Genomic DNA, 23,212 nt, shown 5'->3' on the forward strand with positions numbered 1-23,212 from the left:
AACAGAAGCCTGAAAGAGTGAGCAATTATCTCAAATGTCAATCCCCAAAAAGGGGAAAAGAGCTTTAGATTTTGGGTCCTACTTATTCAGTGGGGTCTACTAAATATCTCATTCTCTCCACTGAAATGACAAAAGAGTTAAATCTTTCAAGTAAAGGCTGTGTACTAGGGCTTAGTGTTTCTCCTTACATCAATGGCAACATTAAAACACACCTGCATCAACCAAACGTAAAAGCAAAACTCCACAGATTCACACTGATCAGCCAGTAGCATAACAGATTGCTAGCAAACAATAAAACACAGAAGACTGATCCAGAGGGTCTACAACATTTGGCCACAATGTAGATAATTCAATCCAAATCACACAGCATGTGAAGAAACAAGAGAATGTGAAGCATGTTCCAAGTTAAGAATAGTCAATAGAAACCTATCTAAAAACAAACAAGATACGGTAATGAGATAACAAGGACTTTAGAGCAGCTTTACAAAAAAATGTTCAAAAACATTTTTTAAAAATAGCCATAAAGGATATACAGATGGAGAATATTAGCATAGAGATGGACACTATAAAAGTAGATGCCTGTCAAAATTATAGAATTGAAGTGCTGTGTTTTAAAATGTAAATTTCACTAGCATAGTGATGAGATGACAAAAGCAACAGCCAGTGAACCTGACGAGAGACCAAAAGAAATAATTTAAACAGAAGTACAGATAAAAAATGTAGGGGGAAAAAAGTTACTTTTGGACAGTATCATACTGCCTAGCGTAATTGGTGTCTGTAAAAATGAAAATGGAAAGACGAAAGAACAAAATCTTTCAAAGAAATACTGGACAAAATTTTCTCAAATTTAATTTTTTAAAAGCAGTGGAAAAATGTAGGGGAGAAAAATCAGTAAAATAAGAGCAGAATAAAACATTGGTACATCAGAGGACACCTGTGTAGCTTAGTCAGCTAAGTGCCTTTGGCTCAGGTCACGATCTCAGGGTCCTGGATAGAGCACCCCACTGTGTCAGGCTCCCTGCTCAGTGGGCAGTCTGCTTCTATCTCTCTCCCTCTGCACTTCCCACTGCTCAGGCTCTCTCTCTAGCTCTCTCTCTCAAAAAAAAGTAAAACTCTTTTAAAAAAATTGACACATTGAAATTAATCTACTTTAAGTCAAAAATAAAGAAAAAAGTCCTGAAGTCAACCAGAACTTAAAGAGATTTTGTGTATAGAAGAACAGTAAAAATAATGACTATTGATTTCTCAATTGAAAGAATGAAGACCAAAAGAAAAGAAAATATCTTAGGCTTGGAGGGAGGGGGAAAAATAAACACCCAAAAATGCCAACTTTGAATTCTATATGAAGTGAATATATCTTTCAAGTATGAAGGTAAAAATAAATTAAAAAATCAGTAACAACAACAAATATATGCCTAGAAATTTCATAATTATTTGGGAATGAATTTACAACACCTTTATAAATAGTGAGTTAAAGAAACCAATGAATTAACAATGGAAATTAGAAAATATTTTAAATGAATGACAATGATATCCTAATCTGTCATAATTTGTGGGAGGCAACCAAAGCAGTGCCAAGAAGGAAATTTATAGCCTTAAACGATCACGTTATATAAGAAAAAAGTTGTTTTAAATAAGTCTTAACTAACTGGAATTTAAATTAAACGATTAGAAAAATTAATATTATGCTAAAAAATAAATGAACAAAACCTTAAAAATTAAATGAAAAACAGATTAAACTCAAAGTAAGTAGAAGGGGAAAAGAATGAAAACAACAAGATAAATATAATGGAGAAAAGCCATAGAGGAAATAAATGAAGCCAAAAAGTTGGGGTTTTGTACAGATTAATAAAATTGATAAATCACTAGAATGACCAGTCAAGGAAAAAAAAGTAAAAACAATTCATCAATATTAGAAAGAGAAAGAGGACCTATATTTAGGAATTCCCCTGGCATCTTCTACTCCATTACACTTTTCCTTTTATAACATACATTTAAGAAAGCACTATTACTTTTCATGTCCCTCTCAGCAGACTCTAAGCTTTAAATTGGTAAAGTGGGCGAGGCGCCCGTGCACGTGCACTCACTCACGCTCAAGCACACATGCTTTGGACTTAACCAATATGCTTCCAGTACTTATGATGAAATTATATCTCAGTAAGATGTGTCTGAGAGAAGTCAGAATAAAAATGGAGAAACATCTTTGGTAGCTGATAGAGTAAGCAAGTCTCCACTTTGAGTAAAAGTGTTAAGACATCTGAGGGACAACTCACCTAGTGTAGGTCAAAATATGCCTACTGTCTAGGAGAAAACAGTAAATAGCAAGAATGTTGTTCCAAATCAAGTAATTAACAAATTTATTTTGTCTTTCTGAAAATACTTAGTTAATTCAGAAATTTCTACTTTATGTTTCATGATTTTCAAAATCTCCAAGTTCGGTTTACTTTTGTTTTCCTATGGAATTTAACAATGATTTTTGAAAGCTCTAGCATTTCTCAGCAGCAACCACACATGGCCAAGAGCTTAGGAAATAAGGTGGGGACAGCCTGGTGTTGACTGTGGTAGAGGCAGAGAAAGCTAAGGATGAAGCAAAATTGTTACACAAATTCTAGTTCATTCATTCCCCTTTGTGCTCCTGGAATCCCCTGGGCTTATTTCTTTCCCCCCCACCCCCCAGTCTAATATTATTTTTTTTCTTTTTATTTATTTATTTTTTTATAAACATATAATGTGTTTTTATCCCCAGGGGTACAGGTCTGTGAATCACCAGGTTTATACACTTCACAGCACTCACCGTAGCACATACCCTCCCCAATGTCCATAACCCCACTCCCCCTCTCCCAACCCCCCTCCCCCCAGCAACCCTCAGTTTGTTTTGTGAGATTAAGAGTCACTTATGGTTTGTCTCCCTCCCAATCCCATCTTGTTTCATTTATTCTTCTCCTATCCCCCTAACTCCCCATGTTGCGTCTCCACATCCTCATATCAGGGAGATCATATGATAGTTGTCTTTCTCTGATTGACTTATTTCACTAAGCATGATACCCTCTAGTTCCAACCACGTCGTCGTAAATGGCAAGATTTCATTTCGTTTGATGGCTACATAGTATTCCATTGTATATATATATATACCACATCTTCTTTATACATTCATCTGTTGATGGATATCTAGGTTCTTTCCATAGTTTGACTATTGTAGACATTGCTGCTATAAACATTTGGGTGCACATGCCCCTTCGGATCACTACGTTCGTATCTTTAGGGTAAATACCCAGTAGTGCAATTGCTGGGTCATAGGGTAGTTCTATTTTCAACATTTTGAGGAACCTCCATGCTGTTTTCCAGAGTGGCTGCACCAGCTTGCATTCCCACCAAGAGTGGAGGAGGGTTTCCCTTTTTCTGCATCCTCGCCAGCATCTGTCATTTCCTGACTTGTTAATTTTAGCCATTCTGAATGGTGTGAGATGATATCTCATTGTGGTTTTGATTTGTATTTCCCTGATGCCGAGTGATGTGGAGCACTTTTTCATGTGTCTGTTGGCCATCTGGATGTCTTCTTTGCAGAAATGTCTGTTCATGGCCTCTGCTTATTTCTTGATTAATTTGTTCATACTTTGGGTGTTGAGTTTGCTAAGTTCCTTATAGATTTTGGATACTAGCCCTTTATCTGATATGTCGTTTGCAAATATCTTCTCCCATTCTGTCAGTTGTCTTTTGGTTTTGTTAACTGTTTCCTTTGCTGTGCAAAAGCTTTTGATCTTGATGAAATCCCAATAGTTCATTTATGCCCTTGCTTCCCTTGCCTTTGCCGATGTTCCTAGGAAGATGTTGCTGCGACTGAGGTCAAAGAGGTTGCTGCCTGTGTTCTCCTCAAGGATTTTAATGAATTCCTTTCTCACACTGAGGTCCTTCAGCCATTTTGAGTCTATTTTCATGTGTGGTGTAAGGAAGTGGTCCAATTTCATTTTTCTGCATGTGGCTGTCCAATTTTCCCAGTACCATTTATTGAAGAGGCTGTCTTTTTTCCATTGGACATTCTTTCCTGCTTTGTCAAAGATGAGTTGACGATAGAGTTGAGGGTCTATTTCTGGGCTCTCTATTCTGTTCCACTGATCTATGTGTCTGTTTTTGTGCCAGTACCATGCTGTCTTGATGATGACAGCTTTGTAATAGAGCTTGAAGTCCAGAATTGTGATGCCACCAACTTTGGCTTTCTTTTTCAATATTCCTTTGACTATTCGAGGTCTTTTCTGGTTCCATATAAATTCTAGGATTATTTGTTCCATTTCTTAGAAAAAAATGGATGGTATTTTGATAGGGATTGCATTAAATGTGTAGCTTGCTTTAGGTAGCATAGACATTTTTACAATATTTATTCTTCCAATCCAGGAGCTTGGAACATTTTTCCATTTCTTTGTGTCTTCCTCAATTTCTTTCATTAGTACTTTATAGTTTTCTGCATATAGATTCTTAGCCTCTTTGGTTAGGTTTATTCCTAGGTATCTTATAGTCTTGGGTGCACTTTTAAATGGGATTGACTCCTTAATGTCTCTTTCTTCTTTCTTGTTGTTGGTGTACAGAAATGCAACCGATTTCTGTGCATTGATTTTATATCCTGACACTTTACTGAATTCCTGTACAAGTTCTAACAGTTTTGGAGTGGAGTCTTTTGGGTTTTCCACATATAATATCATATCGTCTGCGAAGAGTGATAGTCTGACTTCTTCTTTGCCGATTTGGATGCCTTTAATTTCCTTTTGTTGTCTGATTGCTGAGGCTAGGACTTCTAGTACTATGTTGGATCGCAGTGGTGATAATGGACATCCGTACCATGTTCCTGACCTTAGTGGAAAAGCTTTCAGTTTTTCTCCATTGAGAATGATATTTGCGGTGGGTTTTTTATAGATGGCTTTGATAATATTGAGGTATGTGCCCTCTATCCCTATACTTTGAAGAGTTTTGATCAGGAAGGGATGCTGTACTTTGTCAAATGATTTTTCAGCATCTATTGAGAGTATCATACGGTTCTTGTTCTTTCTTTTATTAATGTGTTGTATCACATTTTTTGATTTGTGGATGTGGAACCAACCTTGCAGCCCTGGAATAAATCCCACTTGGTCGTGGTGAATAATCCTTTTAATGTACTGTTGAATCCTATTGGCTAGTATTTTGGTGAGAATTTTTGCATCTGTGTTCATCGAAGATATTGGTCTGCAATTCTCTTTTTTGGTGGGATACTTGTCTGGTTTTCGGATCAAGGTGATGCTGGCCTCATAAATGAGTTTGGAAGTTTCCCTTCCATTTCTTTTTTTGGAACAGTTTCAGGAGAATAGGAATTAGTACTCCTTTAAATGTTTGGTACAATTCCCCTGGGAAGCTGTCTGGCCCTGGGCTTTTGTTTGTTTGGAGATTTTTGATGACTCTTTCAATCTCCTTACTGGTTATGGGCCTGTTCAGGTTTTCTATTTCTTTCTGGTTCAGTTGTGGTAGTTCATATGTCTCTAGGAATGCATCCATTTCTTCCAGATCGTGAAATTTGTTGGCATAGAGTTGCTCATAGTATGTTCTTATAATTGTCTGTATTTCTTTGGTGCTAGTTGTGATCTCTCCTCTTTCATTCATGATTTTATTTATTTGGGTCCTTTCTCTTTTCTTTTTGATAAGTCTAGCCAGGGGTTTATCAATCCAGCTCCTAGTTTCATTGATTTTTTTTCTATTGTTTTTTTGGTTTCTATTTGGTTGTGTACTTGAGACCTTTCTTGTTTCTTGAGAAAGGCTTGTACCGCTATATATTTTCCTCTCAGGACTGCCTTTGCTATGTCCCAGATTTTGAACCATTGTGTTTTCTTTATCATTTGTTTCCATGAATTTTTTCAATTCTTCTTTAATTTCCTGGTTGGCCCATTCATTCTTTAGAAGGATGCTGTTTAGTCTCCATGTATTTTGGTTCTTCCCAAATTTCCTCTTGTGATTGAGTTCTAGCTTCAGAGCATTGCGGTCTGAAAATATTCAGGGAATGATCCCAATCTTTTGATACCAGTTGAGACCTGATTTAGGACCCAGGATGTGATCTATTCTGGAGAATGTTCCATGTGCACTAGAGAAGAATGTGTATTCTGTTGCTTTGGGATGAAATGTTCCAAATATATCTGTGATGTCCATCTGGTCCAGTGTGTCATTTAAGGCTTTATTTCCTTGTTGATCTTTTGCTTGGATGATCTGTCCATTTCAGTGAGGGGAGTGTTAAAGTCCCCCACTATTATTGTATTATTATTGATGTGTTTCTTTGATTTTGTTATTAACTGGTTTATATAGTTGGCTGCTCCCACGTAAGGGGCATAGATATTTAAATTGTTAGACCTTCTTGTTGGACAGACCCTTTGAGTATGATACAGTGTCCTTTCTCATCTCTTATTATGGTCTTTGGCTTAAAATCTAATTGATCTAAGGACTGCCACCTCAGCTTTCTTCTGATGTCCATTAGCATGGTAAATTGTTTTCCAACCCCTCACTTTAAATCTGGAGGTATCTTCACGTCTAAAATGAGTTTCTTGTAGGCAACCTATAGATGGGTTTTGTTTTTTTATCCATTCTGATACCCTGTGTCTTTTGATTGGGGCATTTAGCCCATTACCATTCAGGGTAAATATTGAGATATATGAATTTAGTGCCATTGTATTGCCTGTAAGGTAACTGTTGCTGTATATCGTCTCTGTTCCTTTCTAATCTACTACTTTTAGGTTCTCTCTTTGCTTAGAGGACCCCTTTCAATATTTCCTGTAGAACTGGTTTGGTATTTGCAAATTCTTTCAGTTTTTGTTTTACCTGGAAGCTTTTTATCTCTCCTTCTATTTTCAATGATAGCCTAGCTGGATATAGTATTCTTGGCTGCATGTTTTTCTCATTTAGTGCTCTGAGTATATCATGCCAGCTCTTTCTGGCTTGCCAGTTCTCTGTGGATAAGTCTACTGGCAATCTCATGTTTTTACCATTGTATGTTATGGACTTCTTTTCCCGGGCTGCTTTCAGGATTTCTCTTTGTCACTAAGACTTGTAATTTTACTATTAGGTGATGGGGTGTGGGCCTATTCTTGTTGATTTTGAGAGGGGTTCTTTGTACCTCCTGGATTTTGATGCTTGTTCCCTTTGCCATATTAGGGAAATTCTCTCCAATAATTCTCTCCAATATACCTTCTGCTCCCCTCTCTCTTTCTTCTTCTTCTGGAATCCCAATTATTCTAATGTTGTTTCGTCTTATGGTGTCACTTATCTCTCGAATTCTCCCCTCATGGTCCAATAGCTGTTTGTCCCTCTTTTGCTCAGCTTCTCTATTCTTTTTCATTTGGTCTTCTTTATCACTCTTTCTTCTGCCTCATTTATCCTAGCAGTGAGAGCCTCCATTTTTTATTGCACCTCATTAATAGCTTTTTTGATTTCAACTTGGTTAGATTTTAGTTCTTTATTTCTCCAGAAAGGGCTTTTATATCTCCAGAGAGGGTTTCTCTAATATCTTCCATGACTTTTTCGAGCCTGGCTAGAACCTTGAGAATCATCATTCTGAACTCTATATCTGACGCATTACCAATGTCTGCATTGATTAGGTCCCTAGCCTTCAGTACTGCCTCTTGCTCTTTTTGTTTGTGGTGATTTTTTCTGCCTTGTCATTTTGTCCAGATAAGAGTATATGAAGGAGCAAGTAAAATACTAAAACGGTGGCAAAGACCCCAGAAAAATGCACTTTAACCAAATCAGAAGAGACCCCCAAATCGTGGGGGAGAGAAGGGGGATAAAAAGATGTTCAGAAAAAAAAAAAAGAAAAAAAATTTAAAAAGAAAGCAAAGAAAGAAAAAATATAAAAAAAAGAAAAAATATATATATTAGATAAACTAGTTTTAAAATGTTCAGAAAAAAAAAAGAAAAAAAATTTAAAAAGAAAGCAAAGAAAGAAAAAATATAAAAAAAAGAAAAAATATATATATTAGATAAACTAGTTTTAAAATGTTAAAAAAGAAAAGGGTAAAAGTTAAAAAAAATTTAGCAGAAGAAAAAATTCCAAATGGAATTCCGCTGCTGTCATTGGTATTGACCTTGCTTTCCTTGGTAGGTGAACTTCGTCCTGGCTGGATTTTTTGTTGATCTTCTGGGGGAGGGGCCTGTTGTAGTGACTCTCAAGTGTCTTTGCCTGAGGCGGAATTGCACCACCCTTACCGGGGGCCGGACTAAGTAATCCACTTGGGTTCGCTTTAGGGAGCTTTTGTTCCCTGAACACTTTCCGTAGAGATCTGGAGGCCGGGAATGAAAATGGCGACCTCCAAGTCTCTGACCCAGAGGAGCCGAGTGCCCTGGGCCCCACTCCTCAGTGCACCCCCAGAGAACAGCATGCAATCACTCCCACATCCCCGGCCTCCGGCCGCGCTCTGAGCTCACCCAGCCTGCGACCGGTTCAAGGTAACCCCGAGTTGAGAGCTCAATCCTTGGCTCTGTCTCTGTAGCCGGCTTCCCCATTCTAATACCTGCAACTCTGAGACAGTCCGACACTCCCGATCCTTCTGTGACCCTGCGGGACCTGGGGCCACGCTATCCCCGCGTGGGATTCACCCCGGTTTAGCCTCTGGAGCAATGCCCCTCAGTGGAACAGACTTTTAAGAGTCCTGATTTTGTGCTCCGTTGCTCCGCCGCTTGCCGGGAGCCAGCCCCTCCCCCCGCGGTCTCTCTTCCCATCGCTTTAGATTCACTTCTCCGCCAGTCCTACCTTTCAGAAAGTGGTTGATTTTCTGTTTCTAGAATTGCTGTTCTTCTTCTCTTTGATCTCCCGTTGGATTTGTAGGTGTTTGCAATGTTTAGGTAAGCTATCTAGCTGATCTCCTGCTACCTGATATAGTCCCAGCTTGCTACTTCTCCGCCATCTTGACTCCTTCTCCTTTTTTTAAAAATTTTTTAAAATTTCTTTTCAGTGTACCAGAATTCATTGTTTATGTACCACACCCAGTTTTCCATGGAACACATGCCCTCCATAATACCCACCACCAGGCTCACCCGTCCTGCCATCCCCCTGCCCCTCCAAAACCTTCAGATTGTTTTTCAGAGTCCATAGTCGTTCATGGTTCGTCCATGGGCTTATTTCTTAACAGTGATCGGATTTCTGAGACTACAGTTGTTGTTCGATAAGGCAAGAGGCCCTCTCTCTTCATGCAGAAGTCTGAGTATATCTATCTTACCCTCACCACCAAGTTTTAGCATGGAACAAAATAAACAAAATGAGATACAATAATACTGGGCTGCTACAGAGAAGGATAAGGCAAGTGAAGGCATGTGGATCTGACCTGAGTGTTTGATACTATTACTGTCTGCATGTTTGTGCCCCTTCGAAATTCATAAGTTGAAATCACAATGCCCAATTGTGATTCAGGAGGGTCTTTGGAGGTGATGAGGTCACGAATGCAGAGCTCTCACAAACAGGACTGATGCCCTTATAAAAGAGAACATCCTTGAGGTGCCTGGGTGGCTCAGTGGGTTAAAGCCTCTGCCTTCGGCTCAGGTCATGATCCCAGGGTCTTGGGATCAAGCCCCACATTGGGCTCTCTGCTGAGCAGGGAGCCTTCTTCTCCCTCTCTTTCTGCCTGCCTCTCTGCCTCCTTGTGATCTGTGTCTGTCAATTAAATAAATAAAATCTTAAAAAAAAAAAAAAAGGAATATCCTTCCCCTTTTCACCATGTAAGGATACATAGAGAAGTCTATAGTTGGGAATACTGTGGGCCCTCACCAGACCATGCAAGCACCCTGATCTGGAACTTCTGGCCTCCAGAACTTTGAAAAAAATTTTTTACTATTGTTTATAAGCCACCTCGTCTTTAGCATTTTGTTAAATCACTCTGAACAGACTCAAACAAATGCAAATGGCTAAAGGCCCAGAAATATAATTTATTTATAATAATGTAATATTGGTAGAAAAATGTGTCATCAGTACTATACCCAAAATTTATATATAGTCAACCTATGAACAAAATGGGGTTAAAATGACAGGTCCACTGATAACGTGGATTATTTTCAATAAATACAGTATAGTGCTATAATAATTTTTCTTTCTCATGATTCTTAGTTTCTTTTCTTTAACTTCCTTTATTATAGGACTACAGTACACAATACATATAACATACAAAATACATTCTAATCAACTTGTTTATGTTATCTGTAAGGCTTCTGGTCAACAGTAGCCTATCAGTAAAATTACATTTGGGGGGGGTCAAAAGTTACAGGTAGATTTTTGGTTGTGGGGGAATTGATGCTCCTAACTCCCATGTTTGTCAAAGGTCAACTATGCTTATAGAACTATATCCAAACTCACACCATAAATCTCATTTAATAAAGCCATTTGTTGGTTTGCTTCTTTTTCCATAAATTCTTCTCTTCATTCATTTAGATGTCAAAGAATTTCTTAAAATGTTCTTAAATCAGAAATACATGTATCCAAAAATATATGGATCCAAATAATGAGATTCAATGATAAATCTCATGGATCCAAGTAACATTTACAAGTTATTGCCTTGGTGCCCAGGGAAGAGTAGACACTTACTGGATGTTCAAGATGGCAGAGGTTTCTTCCAATATAGTATCTATGGGAAATCATTCTACCTTGTTTATTTTCTTTCAAAGACTCCTGCTTTCTTAGATGTCATATATTGATATGAAAATCAGTTAAGATCTCCATGTTTATGAATAGCCACTGTTCCACGATGTACATAGATTTCATCTCATAGCTGCCTGCTTTTCCTCTTGTTTCTCTGTTTCACTGGATGGACTGGTTCAGATGCTGGAAGGCATCAGGCCTATTACTATAGTCTCCTGTTGCCACAATCTACAAACAGATCTTCATCGCAACTAAATCCCACAGAAGGCTTCTTTCTATGCTGGGATTTGTTTTATTAGCTCATTTAGCAAGGTTAAAAGCTTAAGGAAAATAAACCATGTCTTCTGAACCATCTGGTTTTGCTTTGATTTTGTCCCAATCCCCACTTTTATGTCCTACATCTTCAAAATAAAGAGAGTCACAAATTGCTAAACACATAGAAGGAAATATCTTTGCTACCAAGAGAAGAGTGGTACAGCTGTGTAACAGTATGAGTCAGACATCAAAAGAAACTAAACAGGGAAGATTTTGAGAGTCCTGGATTTGATTCAGGACTAAGTTTATGATATGGCCAAGATTCGGATTTAATTTAAAGGATATGTACACCCTTACCTAATAGCTTTCATGGTTTCCCTTTTCCCAGGCTATCATTTCATGCCAATATAGTGATTATTGTAAAGAATAACATTACTATTGTGATAGGATGAACTATTATGAAAATAAACTATCCATTCCAAGAGAGAAAAGGCTATTCATCAACAGGGACTGTATGGGAAAAATAGTCCCCAGCTGGACCATTGTGTTGATCTGCATGAATTCAATAGTCTCTAACCCCAAAATGACCAATGTCCCTGTCTTTTTTTTTTTTTTTGTCTTGAGGCTGTATTCTTTTAGTAACTTTTCATATCTAAAATATCATAAAGAACCCCAGAGACACTAGTACCACCAATATACACAATTGTGATTATCAAAATATATTTGAAGAACTCTTAGTAATATTGCTATTTCCCTCTGGAGTCCCATCCAAGGGTCTATGAAATGTCAAATGCAGTATGCTGATTTAATGGATAAAACACGATGTGTAGAATTAAGAGTCAAATTCTGTTCTGACTTTCCAAGAAACACAATGGGTGTCTGGAGAGGGATTTATTTAATTATATAGTGACTCAATTTTCCCCACCTCTCCAATAAGGATGCAGGTAATTATAATGGCATAACTACAATTGTATACTGTGCTAAGTCCTGTGATCAGTGGGATAGAAGTAAACATGTTTAGGGCACATTAATCCAAAGCACTAAAAATAAAATAATACTCTTTGCCATGCCAATGAGAAGAATGATTTTTTTTTAAGAAAATGTCTTTCTCAAAAAAAAAGAAAGAAAGAAAATGTCTTTCTCATTGTCTAAAACTAAGTTTCATTCATCTTTTGCTCACACCCACCCCCACTCCCTTATACCTGATGAAATCTAATCCCATCAGAACTCTGTAAACCTGGATAAATATGTTTTTTTTTAATTCTGCCTTAGTAGTGGCATATAGAATTTCCATATTTCTTTAGAATTAATGTTAAAATTATTGTAGACTCTCTGTGTTAAAGTCTCATTTCTTTTTCTTTTCTTTTTTTTTAAAGATTTTATTTATTTATTTGACAGAGAGAGATCATAAGTAGGCAGAGAGGCAGACAGAGAGAGTGAGAGGGAAGCAGGCTCCCTGCTGAGCAGAGAGCCCGATGCGGGACTCAATCCCAGGACTCTGAGATCATGACCTGAGCTGAAGGCAGCAGCTTAAACCACTGAGCCACCCAGGCGCCCCTAAAGTCTCATTTCTGTAGTGCTGTACTGAATGGACCAAAGTGTTGTTTAGCAGGAGAAATACATGACTGAGAAGTGTATAAAATTGTGTTTCTTAATTTACTTTCACAATAATTACAAAGATGTTTTATTTCAAAGTCTTCTCCTCTGGAGACTAGTCATGAGAAACCTCACAAAAGCAAAAGTTTCACAGTAAAAAATAATTGAAAAATGCTTTATATTCTACTCACCCTCTAATAGGATCTTCAGAAATCAGAGTGACACACAGACATTTCTCAAGTGTCCTAAATTCTGTGTTTCCTGGCTGAAATAATCACAGAATCATATTTTGAGGAACAGCTATTAATAGCCCTCATAAGAAGTCCATGGAAGCCATCATGAGACTGGCTGATGTGACTTTCTGCCATTTATAAAATAGATTCACATTCAACTTCTCATTTGAGCCTTGAAGATTCTCTACATAATGGCACAGCAGCTTTCCAACGTGGGGAGAGTTTCAGGCTCTTAATAATAAGATTGGAGCAACTTGAGCTGCAAACTGAGATGTTAAGTTTGTAGACTTTTTGTGATCTAAAGACAGGTATTCCTTACGGAAAACTTTTATGTCCTAAGTAATCTACTAGGTAGTTAAATTCAGCATTTCAAAGTCTTAAAAGTATACTTCCAGATATGGTTATTTTCACCAGAAGAAACAACATCTGAAAACAAGCAATTGGTGCCTACTGAATACATACAGAGGTAGTCTGTCAACTTTAATCTGTTTGCCTTCAAAATCCAGACTTCCTTCCATCTCCATTATGACCCAGTATCTCTGCACTGGGCATGATAGAGTGAAAAACCAGCTCTAGATAAGTTAGGGAATATGAGGATATGGAGATTTTTGTACTAGATTTAGGTAGTGAAGTCATCTGGGAAAGGCTCCCCTACTCCCTGGGTTTATGTCCAGGAAGACAGCCATTTTACTTAAACCCACTAATTTCCCCCTTTTCTCCTGAGAGTAAAGACAAAAGAAGCATCAAACTCCTTTCCTCTCTCTGCAGCTGTGTTGTCTCCCTTCAGTGTTGTAGGCATCTGTTGTTTCCTGGGAGGCCCAGCACTTCCCAGCCCTCCCCCTCCCCCCCAAGCTCTACCTGCCAACCCAGAGTCTAAAGTGTTCTTTGCTCCCCCGCAAAGTGTTCTTTTTTTTTTTTAAACATTTTTTTTTTTAGAATTTATTTTTATTTGTTTGACACAGAGAGAGAGATCACAAGTAGGCAGAGAAGCAGGCAGAGAAAGGGAGAAGCAGGCTCCCTGCCGAGCAGAGAGCCTGATGTGGGGCTCGATTCCAGGACCCTGAGACCATGACCGGAGCTGAAGGCAGAGGCTTAACCACTGAGCCACCCAGGCGCCCTCCCTACCCCCCCGCAAAGTGTTCTCAATCACTTTGCCCAATTAAATAATTTCTTTGGTGGAGATCAGTGCAGGCTAACACATTAAATAGTTTGTATTTTTTAAGCATAGCTAATATTTAAATATTAAAATATTTAATATTTTTGTGGCCTGTGGGAATTGGGAAGAATAGAACACTCTCTAAGTAAAGAATTAAGAAACATTTCTCCTAAAAATTTTAAAGCTTGTCTTTGATCTTCTGTTCTAATTTCTTTCTTTTCTTTCACAATTTGCTTTTCAAATTCTTTTTTCTTAATGGGAAATTGCTACCATGATTCAAACACTTGAAATGTGAGAACAATTAATAATCACAACAATGAAGATATTCCTAATATTGAACTCTGCCTTTGAATATTTATTGCATATTTATTTAAAAAATATATTTATTGCAACATTTTTACATTTTACTATGGTATGAATTTTTTGTTTACTTTAAAAAAAATTTTTTTTTACTTTTATTTCAATTCTCCAGAAACAGATGCTCCCTTAGGGAAGGAAAGCTTATCTACATTGTTCTGATAAATCTTTTATTATAATTTCTTCTCACATTTCTATACTTTTCTATTTTTAATAAAGTTATTTGATATAACATGATTAAGATATATTCAAAGTACTTCACTTATTCCTAAGAAATATGTTATTTACTGAAATATCTGAATGAACAAAGTAATGACTCATATTATTTGAAAATGTATTAGCTGGCTCTGCCTCCAAAATTAGGTACTAATTATAGTCTCTAGTGTCTAATTAAACAAGTCCCAGCCCTGGATCACAGATAATACTACATATTACAGAAATAAGAGGCTAACGCATGTAGAAAAACGTATGCATTAAAAAATAAGAACCATATAGAAATTTGGGGGCAAAGCTCTCCTTACAAATACTGTATTACATACTTCAAAATTACTAAGAGCCTAGATCCTAAATGTTCTCACCACAACACAAAAAAAGGAAATAATTATGTGAGGTAACAGAGCCATTGAAGCTGTAGTGGTAATTGTACAGCAGTATATAAATGTATCAAACCAATGCATTGTATACCCAAAACTTCCACCCATGTTAAGTGTTAATTAGTCTCAAAAAAAAAAAAAAGAGAGAAGGTAATTTAAGCAAAAGTATAATCATAATCTCAAAAACTAGCAGAGAATTCTTCAAAATAAACTAATAGTTGCTTATTCTCTTGAAAAAAATAATAAATGAACGATTTCAGGGTAATTTTCCAAACTGGAGAACACAATGTTAGCATTGCCCTTGTTCTAAGCTTGGGAAATAATGTGCTGAAGAGACGTTTACTTAATATCCAACCAAAAGAAAAACACTATGAATGAACCTGCCCTTAAGCCCAGTGTCCACAGTAATTTTCTAGATTTGGGGTATATTCCTTACTCCATTTATAATTACCCAATTAAATGTTGAAGTGCTAAACAGAAACAGTTTAAAAAATAACAAAACACAATTTGGTTATTCTTTCCACCAAGGATTCTTGTCATTCAGGATTCATGAAGCAAGGGCGCCATGGGCCACCAGGTGATTGCATAAAGCGAACTTAACATGGAAAGTTAAGTCAAAGCTTCTCGAAGACCTAAACAAGCCAAATCAAAACAAATCCTCTGGAGAATGAGGCAGCCCAGAGGGCAGAAGCTGCAGAAAGCTGTTCATATTCTTAAGGACAAAGACAGGCATCAGTGTTACTGGAACACGGGAGGCGGAGCCTGCAGCCATCCTGCAGGATGGGTATAGAGTAAGTTGTTTGGGTAAATAGAGAGCGCCTGACCCACTGGAGTTGAAATTGTAGAAGAGATGCTCCCTGAAGGAAAGGAAAGGAGAGAGCAGCCTGGCCTTTGCCTTCTTCTTTCCCTGCTATTTCTCACTAAATCCAGCCAGAAACCAGATAGCAAAGAAGCTTGGAAACCATAATGCTCAAGGGTCAGCTCCTGAGACACCGGCAGAAATAACCCTGCCGACAACAGACTGAAGAACAGTGTTTGTTTTGTTTGTGGGTTTTTTTGGTTTTTGTTTAAATTTTATTCATTTACTTGTCAGTGAGAGAGAGAGAGAGAGCACACAAGCAGGGGGAGCAGCAGATCGAGGGAGAGGGAGAAGCAGGCTCCCCGCTGAGCAAGGAGGCTGATGCCGGGCTCAATCCCAGGACCCTGGGATCATGACCTGAGCTAAAGGCAGGCGCTTAACTCACTGGGCCACCCAGGGATCCCAAAGAACAGTGTTGGTCATGTTGGTCATATAAATGAGACCTTTCTTTTTTATCCTAACCACATAAGCATACAGAGAATGTTAGAAGACAGGTGGGCATAAAGGTTATTACCTGGATGCATGGTAATATTCTCCAGAGATAAAGTGCCAATTATCTAATGTTCTGAACTTTTCTTCATTCAGAAAAGCTCTTTGGTTACCCAGCCATGGTAATATCCATATAAAAATGCAATTAAATGAACATCACATTTCAGAAACTACGTCAGTGTTAAGTAAAAAATATTTGATTCTCGGGGCACCTGGGTGTCTCACTCAAGCATCTGACTCCTGATTTCGGCTCAGGTCATAATCTCGGGGTCATGGGATGGAGCTCTGTGTTGGGTGCCATGCCCAGTGGAGAGTCTGTTTGGGATTTTCTTCCTCCCTCTGCCCCTCCCCCTGCTCTTCCACTCTCTCTCAAAACAAACAAACAAACAAATCTTAAAAATTATATTCTTTTAAATCCAAAGAACTAAGTCAAATAAAACCTGAGAATTAAATTATACTACACTTGATCTTAGCCAAAAGGCCAAGAAGTGATTACAAAGTGTTGTCTCTTTCTTATAAAGGACACAATACTAAAATACTAAAATGGAATCAAAATTGATTTAAATGTCTGTCTTGCTTATTTTAGGCAACGTGTTTGCAGATTCTCTGAAATAGCATCCACTGAGAGAAAAATCAGTTAGATGTTTCTGCAAAAAAAAAAAAAAAAGAAAAAAAATCTCTAGGAGAAATATAAGATTAGATATTGGAAACCTACATAGTCAGTAAAACATCCAGAAAATAAAATTATTTCTTAATCAAGGAAAAGAAGAAAAGGAGGAGAAGGCGGGGGGAAGGGAAGGTAGAGCAGGAAGAGGAGAAAGAGGAGAAGCCACCCACAAAAACATGGCATGAAAACTGTTTTCTTCTAGTAATCAGACTTTCATCTCAAAGGTAACACTAATCAATCTCCACTATTAGTAATATGGTGCAAAGGGAAGTCCTCTGATGGCTAAACTTGAGGAATCTCAAAGTGTGATATACTGAAGGAGTTGCAAGAAGAGAAAGTAAACTGAGGCATATTTTGAAACACTTATTTATATTTTAAATAAATTTAATTTACTTAAATTGTTTGGTTATGGAAATAGCACATTATAGACAAACTCAAAATGTAATTAGGTTGTCTCCAGACTTAGACAGTCTGTGACGCCAAAATAAAGTCATATTTGTCACGTTTCTCTTGAAATCTAAAATAACATGGCCTTCGAGGTCCATCACTGAAAGTGCAGAAAACAAGTTCTTCCACCAAGTTCAAGGTGTGACTGATTTTATCTGGATTTTCTGTGACGTGCTCTCCAGAGGTGACCCTTGAAGGGGACCTAATCGGAAAGAGCCCCCACCTATTTGAAGACATGACAGAAGATGTAATAGTTTAGAACGTGCAAAGGCTTTTGGCTCTGAAATTAACTTGCTACAATTGAAAAACCAAAAAAGGAAGTGAAGGAAGGAAGGAAAAATATGGTTGAATAGATATGAGGTAAGAGATGATGTAGGCAGAAGACAAATAATACAGGCCCTTCTAGAACATGCTGAGGAGTCTAATTTTTTTCCTTTTCTAAGTGTAGGGGAAAGCCAGTGGAGGATTTTGTGCAGGACAGTGATATGGTGTGACTGTCATTTTTAAATTATTACTCTGACTGCAGAACATGGATTGTAGGGGGAAAAGAGGGATTAGTTAAAAATCTACTACACAAAGTAAGGTTAAGAATAACGGTTTCTCGAGCTGCAGGACGGCGGCAGACATGGAAACACAAGTCTTTTGAGACTCAGATAATAGCACCTGTTGATTGCATATGGAATGAGAAAAGAATCAAGACTGTGTGTTTATTTCTTTGTTTTGGGCTGAGGCACCTGGGTAGAACAGAGAAAGTAGGAACAGGGTGATACTGAGAGCACAGTGTTGATCTATGGAGCTTGAAATGCCCAGCTGGAATTCAGATGACTCTATTAAATTGGAGTTTGGTACTGAGGGGAGTTTTATAGCCAGTGATGCACTGTTATTTGTCGGTGCAGATAGCGCTTAGAGCCAGAGAATTGCCAAAAAAGAGAGTATAGTTAGGGAAGGATATGGAGTGTAAGACTAAGCCTGTGGTCTGAGAATTCAAGGGTAAGCCAAGGAGGACCACCTAGTAAAGGAGACCAAGCTGAAGTCGTTGTAGGAGGAAAAACAGCAATGTGGTGTCTTGAGAAATAGGAAGAAAAAAATCCAGCAAGAATGTAATGGTCAACGAACTGAATAAAAATATTATGCACAAAGGATAGCTTGTCAGATGCTTAGAATAAAGAATTAAAATGATGATCACTAATAAGGCATTCATGAAATTAATAGATTTAGGAAGCAATTTTAAAAAGTGAAAAGATAAACTATTAAGACACTCCTTGAAGTTAATGAACATCTGTTGATTGAGTTACCTGCCTTGGACTCACTCACTTTACACTAGAAAATAATGAAGTGTTGAAAGCGGGAAGGCAGAGCAGTTGACACTTTATAGCAGGAAGGCATGGGGGTATTTTTAATTTGGGGCACTGAAGTTATGCTGTTACCGACCACCCAAAAAAGCTCAAAAGTGCCATACAACTTTTATGTTTGGATTGCGGGAAAGAGTTATGGGAAATCCCATAAATTAAAACTTTATCAAAATGATCTCAGTTGGGTACCTCATCTTTCCTTTTTCCCTCCCAAAATAGTCCAAATAGACCAAAATAGATATTTTTGGTCAAAAGAATTTTTTCTTCAAGGGTATCTGATACAGAAAGCAAAAGTGCTGTTCCTTCTCCCAAAATAAAAATTAAAAAAGCAATAGGCTCTGATTGAGGAGGAGAAAATTTCTTAATTAAACTTCTCTTTCCCCTTGACAAAAGTATTGAAGCTTTAGAAAGTTAGACTCTAAACCCTGGTAACATGGGCGGCCAAAAAATAAAAAAAGATAATAAAGAAAATATAACGAAGACATTTTGTAAGGCAATTTTATAAAGTGCTGAAAGATTGTCACACTAAGTCTTCCAGGTTGGATTATGATAAAGCTATTGAGTAGGATCACAAAACAGAGTTTCCCAATCTTAAACCCAACAAATGTTGTCTTAAGGATGCTAGCTATACTCTGGTAGAGTAAGAATGGGCTTTTCCATTGTGCAGAAGATACCACTGCCAGCCCTTAACCATGAGCTCACCATGAGCTGCCCGAACAGGTGCAGCGCAAAATCATGGATGCCTCTGTTCTTGTATTTGCCACAATCTGTCCACCAAGAAGCAAGGGATTTCACAGAGAGTGTACATTTACTAAGGGAAGGTGGGAAATACCATGATCACGTACTTAAAAAGAAAAAAAAAATGGCCCCATCAAGCTATAATCTCATCTTGCCTTTAGAAAATGAGTTTCCCATTTATTTTTTGAGAAAATCGAGGTTACAAAACATAAATCATTCCTATTTAATCCCTTTCACTTCTACTTGATTCTCTTTCACCCTGTTCTTCTTTCCTCCCATTTCAATGAAAGTTTCCTCCCCCCACCCAATTCTTAATATTAGTCTTAACGTATTTTTGCATTCTCTTCACCCATTACTTTCTTTTCATTCATTTCTTTGTTCATAATCCTCAAAAGTTTCCCTGTAGAGGCTTGCTCCCTCAATGTTGAAAAGCACCAGACAACAAATAACGGTGATGCTTTGGGGCACTGAAGCAAGTGAGCAGTGTCCTGGGAAGCTCTCAACGGGCTCCCTGGAGACATGCCTTTGGATGATCAGTTCCATGAAATCTTCAGACTGGGCACATACTGTATTGATGTTTCTGGCTTTTCTTATTCACCAGGCAGGGGAACACATGATCTGTTTTACAAAGGTGAATCAATGAAACAATGACTACAATGGACAAATCATGTTTGCATTTTCTTTAAAGTAAGTACTGGTGGAGAGTTATGAATCATGTTTGTGTGGGTATAGACTTTAGAGCACAAGGGAGCAGGAAGGAAGAGGAGAAAAGAATGAAAGGAAGAAGAGAGAAGGACAGAGAAAGAGGCATGGGGAGAAGAAGAAAGGGAAGTGAAAGAATGGAAAGTACTGACTATATTTAAAGTAAATATGATTGACTAGACCTACATGATGAGCAGCAGAAAGGAGAAGGAACAAGAGACAAGGGAATGGAAGAAAACTTATAAGCAATGAATGAAATCAGAGGCGTAAATTGATAGTGAAACACATAATCGGTAAATATTCAAAAATAAAGTACTCTCTGCACAGAGGGGTCTAACTTTCGAAGGTTATACACCATTATATATAGAAGATTCAAATTCTGGTAGTCACATTTCTGTCTTACTAATCAACGTCATACCACAAAAAGCAAGGGGATGAAGAAAAAAAAATAGAAAACTTGAAGTTGCCAGATACAGGAGCCTGTTTGACTCCATTCAAACTCCTGTCCTTAGGCACTTGATCAAACTGTCCACTTGATAAAACTTGGTAAAAGGCTCTTCAGTTTTCCCTGTTTCGTAACTGACAAGCTTTCATCTGTAGACAAAAGACTAAATCCTGTTTGAAAAACAAACCAGAAAATTCCCTGGAAATAAAGATGGAAACCAAGTCAGCATCGAAGAAGCTAATGATAAAAGTCCTTCTTCATTTTCAAGGAGCCTCACTTTAGTTTGATTAAGCTCTGGACAGATGTAATGCAGCAGATGTTATGGCAGTTGAGGCCAGTACAAAATAGATATAAATATATATTATTATATTATATATATTTACATATTTTATTTATTTATCTTTAGTATATATTTATATTTTGTTGCATTTATAGATTTATATTCTCTTTATTATATATTTATATTTATTATATCTATAATTATTGTATATATTTTATATATTCATGAATATATATTCATATATAATCACCAAATGATAGAAGAATCCAACAGGTTCAATGTCTTTACGAACAATAAAGAATGCATTAGAATCTTAGATATCATTTCAGAGGTAATCAATGTGACAGTTGAAGTAACATCTATATGTGTGCAAACACAATGATAAGTAAGTTAAGAAGTATATAAAATACCCTTTCTTTCCTAAAAGAAGATTTATTATTATTATTATTATTATTATTATTATTATTTGGGAAAGACTAAGAACAGCCCTCAAACCAATGACCTGAACCAATCCTAGGGAAGCCCAGTCTTGGTCATAGAAATAATACAACTGTTCAAATACAGCCTCTGCTACTGTTGCACTAGGTTACTTAATTGGTAGGCAGGGGTTTATTAGTGTTACCCAATGATAACCTCACCAGAATTCATATGAGAAACAATAACCTAAAAGCCTAGAAAAATTGTGTCTTAGCTGCGACATAACTTCTTTTACTCATGATATTTCTAGAGAATGAACATATTATCTCTTTGTTTTTGTTTTAGCCTCTCATTATTGAACTCTGTCTAGCACATTTTTCTTCACAAAGTAGATTATGATGAATGCTTTCAATCTTTTTTTCAAATGTTACTGCAGATGTCTGATATACAAACTACAACAGAGCTAATGATATGGACTAGTTGAAAATCCCCTGCAAGATTGTATTACTATGCACAAATATTATGAAAGCCCCTTCTCATGCTCACACTCAAGGTCAGGCATCCAGGATTATTTGTTTAATTTAGTACGAGACAACCCTACTGGTTAGACCTACTAAGTACGTATAGTATTTTGAATGCTCAGCAATGCCTCCGTAAAATAGTACATCCTCCAAACAGTGATCAGATTTCATGTTTCATCCTGGAAAATCAGGATAAAAAAACATCCTACCAAAATTAATCTAAATACAGGAAATTCTCCAATGAAAACCATTGTGGATAGTACAGGTTAAGGTGTCCCTTGCGTCTTATTTATTTTTCTATCCTTCAGTGTCCTCTCTGTATCTCAGGAGGCTAGAGGTGAAACTAATTTCTCAGATGTTTGCCAGCTCTCAGTTAGGTTCTGCAATGAGGCACCCTGGAGGTAAGAAGGGAGAAGCTATTTTTTGCTCTTCTTTCCCCCCACCCTGGCAGTGGTGGGGGGGAGAGGACAAGGGAGGAGAACAGGCAACAACTGCAGGTGAAGGCTGGCTTTAGAATTAGAATTCTTGGTTCAGCAACATCAAGAGGCTGACTTTTCATTTAGTAACAATAAGGTCCCAACAGCGATAATGAAGGCAACAGCACTTCTACAAGATTAGCAGGAAGTGTGAGTTTACAAATTTAATCCCAGAAGTAGTCTTGGCTTCCTGATCTCTGGCTAACCCCTTCTCCCATGTGCTTCTCAGTGCCCCATTTTTGCTGTTCAAGACCCCCAACCACACCTCCCGTTTACTTCTCCAGATCTTCCACCATGTTTGGAACCAACTTCCTGTCTCAAATCTCTGGTTTCTTATTTTCTAACTAAATATTGCCTGTGCATCCCCCCTTGCAAAAGAGACCACATTTCAAAGATTGTCATTCATGTATCTAAAAATCACTACAGAAATCACCATAGAAATAACCTCATGCACAATTTTTAGTTCCCGGACTATCCTGCCAAAATCAATTTAGTCCACGTTTGAAAGCATTATGTAAGCATATGTAAGATAGCGTCACTGTTCCCACACATATCACAAGTAAAAACAACTCTGCTGGAGGAGACTAGTCAGAGACTTTCCTTCTCTCATCTTTAAAATGGAATGAGAAAATACATTTCTCCATTGGTTACTTCTCTGTTCTTTACTTGTTTCTGTCTTTCCACATATATTTATCACTGAAGATACAGTAGGAAGCAAAACCATGTCCTGCTTCTTGCATCTCTATTGAGGAGATGAAAAGGAAATGAATACATTAATTATTTAGTTACAAAACATTGCAATTGCAATGTCAAAGTATGAATTTCATCTTAATATAAATGTGAAGCTTTCAAATTGTTTTAAGCCAGAGAGTATTTTTATCTTGAGTTTTAGAAAGAACTGGAATAATATGAGACACTGTATTTTTGAGTTTGAAGAGTCAGATCTTGATAAGGAGCATTGTGATTAGGGATGCCTCCAACCCCAGTCCTTGCTCAATATCC

At 37.4% G+C, this 23,212-nt stretch overlaps 1 non-coding gene across 1 annotated transcript; it reads right to left on the minus strand.

The window, feature by feature from the left end:
• Positions 1–16,473: 16,473 nt before the first annotated feature.
• On the minus strand, positions 16,474–16,658 carry LOC123952437. Its single transcript, XR_006820669.1, has one exon. It is a non-coding gene; the product is annotated as a U2 spliceosomal RNA (small nuclear RNA).
• Positions 16,659–23,212: the final 6,554 nt, after the last annotated feature.

This window comes from Meles meles, chromosome 10 (assembly GCF_922984935.1).
Source record: "Meles meles chromosome 10, mMelMel3.1 paternal haplotype, whole genome shotgun sequence".
Classification (NCBI taxonomy): Eukaryota; Metazoa; Chordata; class Mammalia; order Carnivora; family Mustelidae; genus Meles; species Meles meles.